Genomic DNA, 12,001 nt, shown 5'->3' on the forward strand with positions numbered 1-12,001 from the left:
TACTATTATATATCCTTTCTTGAACTGTAAACTCATTGTTATATTTTGAATCCTCTCTGACATTCTACTGGATACATTGTAATGTTTTATTTTGTTTTATTTTTATTTTCTGTTTTTCTTTTTTCTGTTAAATTAAAAAATTAAAAAGCTATTATATAAAAATTCATAACTCCCCTTTTCATGTTAAGAACTCTTATTCTAAGGGAAAGGAAAGAAGAGGATTCACCCTTAGGTCAGGAGGGATTGGGAGAGGGGAAGAGTTCTGGAAACCCAGGAAGGGACTTGAGAAAAGAGGGATGAGATACAGAACCTCCAGATCAACAGGTTTGGGAGTTGAGTTTTGAGGGGAATGATGGTGAAAGTATTGAGTAGAAAAGGAAGAGAAAGAAGGCCCATGTGGGATTGGGATCCGGCCAGGTTCTTTACTACTTGGAGTGATCTCCTCTTCCTCTTCCTCTTCCTCTTCCTCTTCCTCTTCCTCTTTTTCTTCCTTCTCCTTTTCCTCTCTTCTTCCTCCTTTTTTCTTCTCTTCACCCATCTCCTCTTCCTCCTCCCCTTCCTGCTCCTTCTCTTCTTCTCCCCTTTTCCTTTTCTTCCTCCCATTCTCCTTTTCTTCCTTGACCTCCTATATTGTTGGGGGATATGCAGCTTGCTCTCAGGAACCCTCCTCTGTCCCCAAATATGATGAGAACGCAGGACATAGAAAGACATTTTGGAATGCATAGAGACTACTAGACTCCAGCCAGATGGAGTCCCAGGTACAGGGGCTGAGGGACTAGAAAGGGATGGTAGGCTTGGTTACAGAACTGGATAAAGGAGGTCAGTAATTCCTCGAAGAGGGTAATATGGAGCAAGACTAGGAAAAGAGGGTAGAGATAGGCAAAAAATTTTAGGGAGGGTGGATGCACAAGAGAATGATATTTGAAGTCAGAGAGGGAGTTGTAAAAATTGTCCTAGAAATGGAGCAGGCCAGGAAACAAAAGGGCAGGTCTGTCCTAGACAGATAGATGGAGATAGACAAGAGAAGGAATGCCAGACAGCTGGACAGATGAAAGAACTTGGAGTGAATCCTTAGTCATAACCTTAATTCCCTCTCTTACCTAGGTAGGGTGGGGGCATTCTCCCTGGAGCCCTGTAATTCTTATCATCCTCAGTGCTTATTTCCTTGCTACTGAGATTCCCTCCCCTCTTCCCCACCAAAGGCAACTAGGAGGAAAATGAGGACAGCAGCTGGAGATGAGATGTCTAACCTCAGACAGAGCCTCTAGTTCAGAGACCTGGCTTCCAGGGAAATGGAGGGGGGCCAGAGAAGTGAATCTGGAGTTTGAAGAAATGGGCACCTGCTGGAAGCTCGCGTGGTGATGGTCAGCCAGTGCAGGGAGCCTTCTTTTGGGGGTGGCGCTTGTCATGGGTGAAAATGGAGGTTAAGAGATTCAGTAGAAGGTAAAAGGGACTATGTGGGCCTATGTACACAGAATTAATCCTATGAAGAGCAATTTTCTATCTTCCTTCCCTTTTCTCTTCTTTCCCTAGTAGAGGAAGGAGAGCTAAATCTACAACCACCATACCTGGTTTCAAAGCCTGCCCCAGATCCATATCAGCTGTATGGCTGTGGACTTTAGTCCTGACATCAGGGGGAGTGTGGAAGGGTCAGGATCAAATGAGTTAATTTGGAGTTTGCATGAATTTACTCAGTTTTAAAGTGTTTTATGTTTTTTATTATTATTATTACATAAATATGGGTTATCTTTTCCCTGCCTTTCTGCTTCCTGCTTACAAAAGATTCAGATATCTATAGAAGGTTTATTACCCAATCTGAAAAAAATCTGATTTTATGATTTATGCAAATTCATTAATTCAGTCCAATTCAACAAACACATTATTATTAGCAACTATGTACTAAGTCCTATGCCAGATGCTGGAGACATTTCATTACTCTAGTGCAGTGGTTCTCAAACTTTTATTTTTCGGTATCTTTATCCTATTAAAAATTATTGAGGATCTCCAAAATGTTTTTGTTTATTTGGATTATATTTATAGACATTTACCATATTGGAAATAAAAACTATTTTCGAATTTGCAGACTCTCTAAAAGGGTTTTAGGGATCCCCAGGATTCTCTAGACCATACTTTGAGAACCACTGCTCTAGTGGATCTAGAGCCTAAATGAGACAGATACGCCTTCCCAGGATACAGATATAACCAATTCCTTCCTTCCTAGGCTATGTAACTTTTGTCCATGATGTTCTGTAAGTTCATTCAAGGAGTTTACTCAACATGGTCTTCTTGAATTTTTTTTTGACACTATGAAGTTACAAATAAGTGTGAAGGACATTCATTGGTTGTCTTTTGACCTTGCCATGTGACCAGTCCCTTTTTTTCTCATGATATGACTTTCTCTATACTACTTCTTTTGGGCATTTCATGGTTTCTAATCTGTCACTCACTTCTCATGCCCAACATGCACTTCTTCATTGTCCCTGGGTTGAGCCTCAACTTAAATTTTCCAGATACTGTGATATTTCATGATTCTAGCCACATTACCAGAAGATTATTAGCATTAAAAAGATTATCTGGGACATCTAGGCAAAATGGATATGTGGAAAGTCATAGAGAAGTTCAGATTTATCATATATACTCCAACAAAGGTCTGGAGAGTACCCCTGAGCAAATAATGATTCAAAGCAGAAATCCAAAGAGAAATAAGAAAACTGTTTGATAGGATTTTGAATGGGTAGAATGTTTTGAACACTGGATGATCTAGAGGCAAAAGTTTGTTATTTACAACTCAGGAGATAAAACGAATGTGGTTCCCTGTGCTCAATCAAACCCCACTAGGCAAGTATACAAGAAGTGACCTGGCAGTGGGATGGGTATACCTTGGTCAAAGGCCCCAAACAGAGACTAAGCTGGACTTTATGGACTAGTGCATATGGATTGGCTCATATCAATTTGGATAAATCAGTAAGAGCAATCTTTGGCCAAAAAAGAGAATTTTAACTGTGTCACAGTTACACAGTCAAAGTGAGTTATAAGACACTGAATGAATTCTGCCTTAGGGAGACATGCATTACTCTGTAGACCCGGGAAGCGAATGCTAAGGCTGACTGCTGAGCCTTTTCACATGGCTCAGAATTACACAAAAATAAAAACAGTTAGAAGCTCATAGACACTAGGAAAGGGATCTTACCAGGTAAGTCAGCATGAATACAGATAAATAATCCAGGATGCCAATGCTCTACCCAGAGATGCTCCAGAGATGCACCTGAAGCATTCAGGTAACATTCTGTTTCTGATGATTAGGAAACCTGGAGAAATTTGGCAGGGAAGCTATTAGGGGAGGGATGGTTGAAACCTTCAGTACTCTGACCATGGAAATAGACACTAGAGAGTTCTGACTGAGATACCAAGATGGTGGTAATGTGATGGTGGTGGGAGAAGAAGACCCTGAATACTTTAATATTCAGACCATAGATGAGCCAAGGGAAGAATAAAGCCTGTCAGCAGGACTGCAAGCATAGACACAAGGGATGTGGAAACCTATGACTGAAGTCCAGGAAATGGAGGCCCAGACCAAAAAGAACCTGATTAGGTTATCTAAAAATCAAGGAGGAGACAGAGTATAACCTTGACATAAATTCTCAAACCCAGAAATAAAAGTTAAAGTTATGAGTAAAAGAAGATAACCAAACATTATGAAGAAGTAATATTGTTCAAAAGATTTTCCTCTAAGGTAGGCTCAAAAAAAAGAATAATTCCACAACTTGAAGTAGAACCTTCAAAGAAAATTCTTGCCCAAGTAGTGGATTCCAAATTAGAATGGAGTAAACAGATCTCAATGACTCCAAAAGATAACAAAAACTATTAGTACAAAATCAAAAGATTGAAAAAATAGGAGAAAATGTAAGATATCTATTTTTAAAAAATAAGTGACCTAGAAAAAAGGTCAAGGGAATATGCACACATACACACAAAAAAAATTGGGGGGTAGAAATGCATTTAATTAAATAGAGAAATAGGCAAAGACAGAGAGAAGTTTAAGAAGAAAGAGAAAATAGATAAAGAAAATAGTTATAATTCTAATGTTATATAAACTGATTGCAAAAATAGAAAAAAGAGAGATCCTACCAAATTCCCTTTATAACACAACTATGGTCCTAAAGCAGGAAGAGACAAGGCAGAGAAATAAAACTATAGAATAATAGTCTAGTAAATATCAGCACAAATATATTGAATAAAATATTAGCAAAGAGGCTATGGAAACATTAAATGTATGTATATGTTCATATGCACATGTATATTGTGAATATATACATATATATGATGACTGAACTGGATTTATTCTAGAAATATAGGATCAGTTCAGTATTAGGAAAACCATATTTTATGGTTTTATTTTAATAAATCACATAATTACATCACTAGATGAAGAAAATATTTTTGACAAAACACAATATTAATTTCTATTAAAGGGGAAAAAATAGGAACAAATGGATTTTCCATAATGTGGCAAACAGTATATCTCTAAAACTGAAAGACAGCATTTTTTGTCCTAAAAAAAAATAGAGGTCTTTCCAATAAAATAAGGAATTAAAAAAATGTTAATACTGAAATCTAGATTTCAAGTACATGTCATAAACAATTTCATAATTTAATATTATTCTAAACCAATAATTTCTAGTTTAGAGATAGAAATATCCAAATTGACAATTTCTTCATGCTTTTGGATATCTCTCTATCCTAAGACAATTAATTAGAAGTAACATTTATAGGAATCTTAAACAAAGAAAAGATCATAATATATCAAAATGCAGTTTTGGGTTCAAATTCTGGAGCAACTGCCACTCAATCTTTAAGTAAAATTTAAAGTTAAAACTTTCCTTGACCACTCCCTGCAAAGACTATGTGATCCATACTTTAATTTCCTGGGAACCAGAAAGGCAACATCTTAACACACTACAAAGAGGTGTTTGTGTTCTGAGTTTGAGTACCAGCCTTAATCCATTTCCCCAAAAGCCTTACATTTTTTATTTTGATTTTCTATATACTTTCTACAAAGAAAAGAGGGAAAGATTTCATATAAAAAAAGAATTTTAAAAATATGATTCCAGGATGTCCATTACTACCATCATTACCACTTTATTTGATATAGTTCTAGAAATTCTAGTTATATAAAAAACAGGGAAAAAAGTCATTTTGACAAAATAAACATTAAGAAAAAACAAAATCATCACTTTTTCAGATGATGTTAAATTTACTGAGAAAACTCTAAAAATTCAACTAAAAATTAATTACTTTGGCAAAGTAGCAAGTTATAAAAAAAACCCTATATATTTCATCAGCCTTTTATATTACCAACAAAACTCAAGAGATAGAAAGAGAAATGCCATTTAAAATAACTAAAAAGAATACAAAAAAAAAATTGAGCCCACTTACCAAGGCCTACACAGAAATCGAACGAGTACAACTGAAATACTTTTTACAGAAATAGACCTTTAAATAATTATAGAAATAATAATTAATCATGGTTGAGGAATATACATATAATAACAATGGAAATATTATCAAAACTAATTTTAAAAATTCAGTGCTATTAGCAATCAAACCCTCCATAGGTTTCTTTAGACAACAAGAAAAAAATAGTAATAAAATTCATTTGGAGTAATTTTTTAAAGGTCCAGACTTTAAAGGGAAATAATGAGAAAAAAAAAAAGAGAAGTAAAGAGACCTATCAGAACTATATCTCAAACTAGACTACAAAGTAATAATCACAAAAATGGTACTGCTTAAAAAATAGAACAATTGATCAGTGGCACAGTTTAGGTACATAAGATTCAGGAACAAACAAAATAATAACACAGTCATCATCAAAGACCCTAAGTACATGATAAGAATTCACTATTCTCCAAATATAAATGGAAATGCCAGAAACTAGTCTGGCAGAAATCAGGTTTAGACCAAAATCTCACACTACATGCCACAATAAGCGATAAATGGTAAAAAATGGTTACATTCTGAATAACTTAGAGGAATAAAGAAGGCGAAATTTTTTTTTTTCCACAGCTATGAATGGGGAAAGATTCTTTAACCAAACAAGGGACTGAGAGGACCAAAGGACAATTTTGATTACACCAAATTGAAAAACTTTTACACTAACAAAGTCAATGTAGTTGAAATTCAAAAAGAATAATTTTCCTGGGGAAAAATCTTTGCAAACAATTTTTTTCTGATATATGTTTGTTCTCCAAGACATATTGGGAACTGATGGAAATGTATAACAAGAAACATTATACAATATAGTGGTCAAAGGAACAAAAATAGGAAAAAGGAGGAAAAGGAAAAGATCGAAATATGAGGGATTGTGGCTTTAAAAAGCAATTTCAGAATTCTGGATCATGGAGGTGAAATAATTATGGGTAAGAAAAAAGAAATGTCTATCCTCATGTGCGATTGAAGCAAATGAAGGAAAAAAAAAACCATGGGATTATATTGATTTTATTCCTACACCATCTTGGGTTATAAACCTTGCCCTCAAGATGGCATGGAATGAGGTACATAAGATGATACTGTGAATATTGTACAGTCTCTAAGCTCCCCATTATAGAGTCCCTGGAAATAAAATCAGCCTCCTCTTTTCCTAATACCTTGAGTACTCTCAACTTTAGCACCTATGATGACTTATAAGCTGAAGATTAAGAATATTCTTTGTATGATAGCCTAATGGATCTGCTACTTGCTCATCTTAAGTGTGGGGAAGGATATAACAAAGGTAGAAGAAGCTTCAGTGACTCCTTATTGTCCTGAGGCTAAAATACAACCATCTCTGTTCAGCATTTAAAACTCTTCAAGGTCAGATGCCAAACTATCTTTCTAGCCTGATTTTCATATAATTCCCTATCACATACTCTATGTTCTAGCCAAATTGGCCCACCAACTTCCTACTTTTGACATACCATCTTCCACATGCAGGTCCTTATATAGGTTATTACTCATGTCTATTCTGCTCTCTCTCCTAATCTCTGCCTCTTAGAATACATAGTTTTCTTTTTCATGGGCTTTCTTAAATGTTATTTCCTGAAGATGGCATTTCCTTAATACTTGGGATAGCAAGGGATTAGACTCCCTCTGTTGTTAGTGCTTTTTGCTATCCCAAGTATTTATTAAGAGCTATGGGGTCAGCTAATAGTGCAGTGGATAGAACACAGGACCTAGAGTTAGGAGTACCTGAGTTCAAATTCAGTCTTAGACATTTACTAACTATATGACCCTGAGTTAATCACCTAACTCTGATTATCTTCCAACAAAAACAGAAAAAGAGCTATGTACCAGATGAGCAAGTCACCTAACTGACTATCTCACATGCAAAATTTAAAAAGCTACATACCAGGCATTGAACTAAGCACTTTACAAATGTTATTTAATTTTATCCTTACAATAATCCTGGGAGATAAGTGCTATTAATTATTTTTCCCATTTTGGGAGAATGAGGCAGAGGTTAAGTGAAATGGCCAGTCACACAGCTAGCAAGCAAGTTAGTGTCTGAAGTAGGATTTAAACTCTCTATTCTTATTGACTCCCGATTCTGTATTCTATCCTCTGCACTATTTACATTGTATCTATATTCTAGTTACTTATCTTTGTATATGTTGTTTCCTCCCACTGGAATATAAAGTCCTTGAGGTCAGGAGCCCCATTTCATTTTTGTTTTTTTCATTTCCAGCGCCTAGAATAGCCCTTTTGTATAATGGGTACTTATTAGATCCTTGTTGAAAAAATTAATGAATATATTAGAAGTAAGTATAGGTTCTACACCTATAGGTGTAAATAAATATACCTTAATAAATTGGGACATCGATTTAGGTGAGTCATTTTAAAATTGTTTAAAAGGATATCAAATCCTTTTAAATGACTTGATTTTATAATTGATGAACCTCAACTACCTTTTTTGTTGTTGGTCAGTCATTTTTTCTTTTTTAAAAATTTAAAAAAAATTTTTTTAAATTTTTATTTTTTTGGTCAGTCATTTTTTCAATCATGTGCAACTCTTCCTGACCACATTTGGAGTTTGCTTGGCAAAGATGCTGGATTAGTTGGCCATTTCCTTCTCCAGCTCATTTTACAGGTGAGGAAATTTAGGCAAACTTGCTCAAGGTCACACAGCTAGTAAGAACCTCAATTCACATTTGAACTCAGTTCTTCCTAACTCCAGTTTAGGACCACCTAGCCACTGCATCACCTAGCTGCCCTTTCTGCCTCTTTACCCTCTTTACTACACAAAGGAGGTATCATACTCTTATTCTTATCTTTGCTCACAGGTTCCACAATGCAAGTACTTTGAAATTTCTCTACTGGAACAAGCTTCCAATCCTTCCAGTTCTTTGTCCCTCACCCTTGCCTAAACCCATTCACATTCTTCACTGAAACCTTCAGTCAGTCCACTCCTTCCTGTTTTCCCAGACTGTCTCCCTTGCTCTGGACTTTCCTCTCTTCAAAATCTTGACTACTTCAATTTTTTTGCTCTTCTCTACCTTTAAATCTATCTACTTCCTTGTCCTATTGTAGTTCATTCCTTTCCAAAACCCAGCTCTGGATTATTCCCTCTACTTAATGTCCTCTGCTCCTACTACATGTAGGCTACTGAAGGCCAAGGGAGGAAGTTATCCAACTGAGCTGATTTGGGTTCACTACAGATTTATGGGATCTAATCTCAGCTGGGCCCCCACTAGTTCATAACAATCCTTTTATTCTTCCCTAGTTCATTATTTATTCCACTCCCACAGCATCTGTTCCTAACTCCCTTCTCTTTCCTAAGCCTTCTATATTACATTAAGGCCATGAGTTACTCTTTTTTTTTTTTTTTCTAATTCTACTCTTTAAGTCACCTCAGTATTATTCTGTATTCTTTTTCTTCATTCTCTAAGCAAGACTGATGATTGATCTGGTGTGAATGTCCTGTTTTTGTTTTGTTTTGTTTTGTTTTTTGGAATAAGTATGTGGGAACTGGGAGATCACTTGTTCAGGCTGCCATTTTTTCATTTTTCTATGAGCTTGTCTATATTATCTAATCTCAAATGTGCCTTTACCCCAAAGAAGCAATGTATCTATTATTCCCTAATTAATTCTCTTATTCTCCACAGAGTTCCAAACTTTATCTGTTCTCCTCAAGTCTCAAACAACATCCCATACCTCAGGGACATATTGGTAAATATTTAACAACCAATCCTCTGGGAAAAAAAAATGTGCTCAAGACATACTTTTAAGTTTAATCTGCATTAATGTTTTTCTCATCACTTTTAGAAGTCTAGACAATTAATAAATCAAGCCCTAATTTTTAACCTTTGCCAATTTCCAAGATATAAATGCCTACAATGCAAATTTAATAATCAGCTGTTCTGAACTGGTTTTAACTGATTTCAGCACTCCCCTGAGTGTAAGTCCTCTTCTTTGTGCTCATACAGCTATCACAATAATTTAAACCCTCTTTGCCTCTTGCCTGAACCATTACTATTGCCTCCTATTTGATCTACCTATCTCGCTCTCTCATTTCAATCTATACTTCATGTGACCACCAAAGTAATTTTCAAAAATTCAGGTTAGATCATGTTACTTTCCTAGTAAATAAATTCTAATAACTTCATATTGCCTGAGATAGAAAGCTCTTCCCTACTTGGATACTTTCTGCATTTCATAAGAAATGGCTAAAAGGCATTTCTTATGTATTTTTTATATAAATAAGATATTCCTTCCCACACCCTTCCATCTAGCATGGATCCTAGTTTAATTGCCATTCTGCCCATAGAACACTCCCATGTCCTGTTCATATGCCAAGGTCTGTCCCCCCTATTTCTAGAAGACACTGCCTCCTTACCTCTCCCTCTTGGAATCCTTCCTCAAACCCTTGATTGCTGGTGCCTTCCCTTCTAGGACTTGGTTGTGGTTGTTCAGTCGTTTCTGTCTGACTCTTTATGACCCCATAACGCGTTGTGTTGGCAAAAATAATGGAATGGTTTGTCATTTCTTTCTCCAGCTCACACAGATGAAGAAATCCAGGCTAACAAGGTTAAATGACTTGTCCAGAATCACACAGCTAGTGTGAAAAAATAGATATGAACTCTTGAAAATAAGTCTTCCTGATTTCAGACCCAGAACTCTATTCACTATGATACCTAGTTTCCCCTCCTAGAATTATCTTATATTAATTTGGAATATATTATGGATATTACCTATATGTACAAATGCCATCTCCTCCAAGAAAATGAATATAGGTCTCTGAGGACTGTTTCACTTTTGGCTTTATATGTTCAACCCTTAGCATAGCTCCTGGTATACAACAAATGCTTCATAAAATGTTTATTAACTGTCTTCTAATTCCTGTCCTTAAAATTTTTTCCATTTTAGGAAGGGAGTTGGGAAACATACATAGATAAAATGATACGCAATTAAATATGACAAGAGTATGAGAAAGTTGGATGCTCTTTTATGGTCCCCTCTGAATCTGTGATCCCATAACTGAGAAGTGGGACCTAAGCTGAGCTTTGGTCATGTATGGAACTAGCTATGGATGGGTGGGGAGGTGGAAGAGGATATTATCAGCAAATGAGAGGTGCCCCCAAGGATTTTTTTCCCAGAGATATTCATCCCCAGAAACTCAATAAACCCACCAACTCATAAAATTTCACCATCCCCCTTTTCCTTCACTCCAAACTCCGGAAGAAAAACACTGAGAAATGAGAGCAGAGGCAGGATGTTGGAGATGGGAAGCTGGGCATACAGCCTCTGCACCCCCTGGGCATCTCCTGTTTGATCAGCTTCTTGGCCTTAATTGTCTCTCGTTTGAGGTTAACCGACCTGTTAATGAGGCCTGGGAGGGGGAAGGCAGGTGGGGAGAGGAGCCCCTGGTAAATGTGTGGGTGGGGGTAGCTTTTCCCCAGGGGCAGAGGGGCAGGATGCATTTGGGCTTAATGAAGGGGGGCAGGGGTGCCCTTTGGGATGCTGTCTAGTCTTGCCCCCTCGTACAGGACCCCAGGGTTAGACTACTACAAGGGCATTTGGGCCTTTCCCTTGCAGTGGGTGGCAAGAGGATAAGCCCCCAGCTCCTGTTTCCCCAACCATACCTCTAGAGATCCAGCCAGCCGCCCACTCCTTAGAATTTCTCTCCAATGGCTCCACATCAGGATAACTTTCTGGGATTATAGAAAGAATGATCAAGTACAGATCTTAAAAAACCTTGGATATGTGCATATGTGTGTGCGAGAGAGAGCTATCCAAATGGAATAAAAGAATTTTATTATTTTCTTGGAGAGCCTAAGGAATAGGAGAGAGAAATTCTTGCTAGTTTGTATACAGAAGGTTGGAACTAGAAGAAACCTTAGAGACCAACCAGCAGAGACCCTTTAAATTGTAAACAATTATTGATTTCTATTGGTAGAGGGAGTTTGTTTTGCTGAAGGAAGTTTTTTCAGTTTCATCTGATGTTCCCTATACAGATGAAATTGCAGGCCCATAGCAAAAAATCCCAAATCCCTCAAATCTACTGGGCTACAGTGGAATGAGATTGGGGCTCCACATGGATTCTGCCACTTATTAAGCCTATGATGGTAGAACTCTCCCTGGACCTCAGTTTCCTCTTCTGTAAAAACAAGGGCAGCTAGATGGCAAAGTGAACAGAATCAGCTGAAGTCAGGAAGACTTCAAACCTGCCCTTAGACGCGTACTAGCTGTGTGACCCTGGGTATGTCACTTAATCCTGTTTACCTCAGTTTCCTCACCTGTAAAATGAGCTGGAGAAGGAAATAGTAAACCACTCTAATATTTTTGCCAAGAAAACCCCAAATGGGGTCATGAAAAGTTGGACAGGACTGAACAAAACAAAGTGCTTGGATTAGTTATTCTCCATAGTCCCTCCTTTCTGGGACTGATATTAGAGAAGTCATTAACCCTTGCTGATGGCATCTCGGTCTCTCCCAGAGCTAGAAGCAGGGGCCAAGGTGAATCAGGCTGA

The sequence above is a fragment of the Antechinus flavipes genome, chromosome 4 (genome assembly GCF_016432865.1).
Source record: "Antechinus flavipes isolate AdamAnt ecotype Samford, QLD, Australia chromosome 4, AdamAnt_v2, whole genome shotgun sequence".
In the NCBI taxonomy this organism is placed as follows: domain Eukaryota; kingdom Metazoa; phylum Chordata; class Mammalia; order Dasyuromorphia; family Dasyuridae; genus Antechinus; species Antechinus flavipes.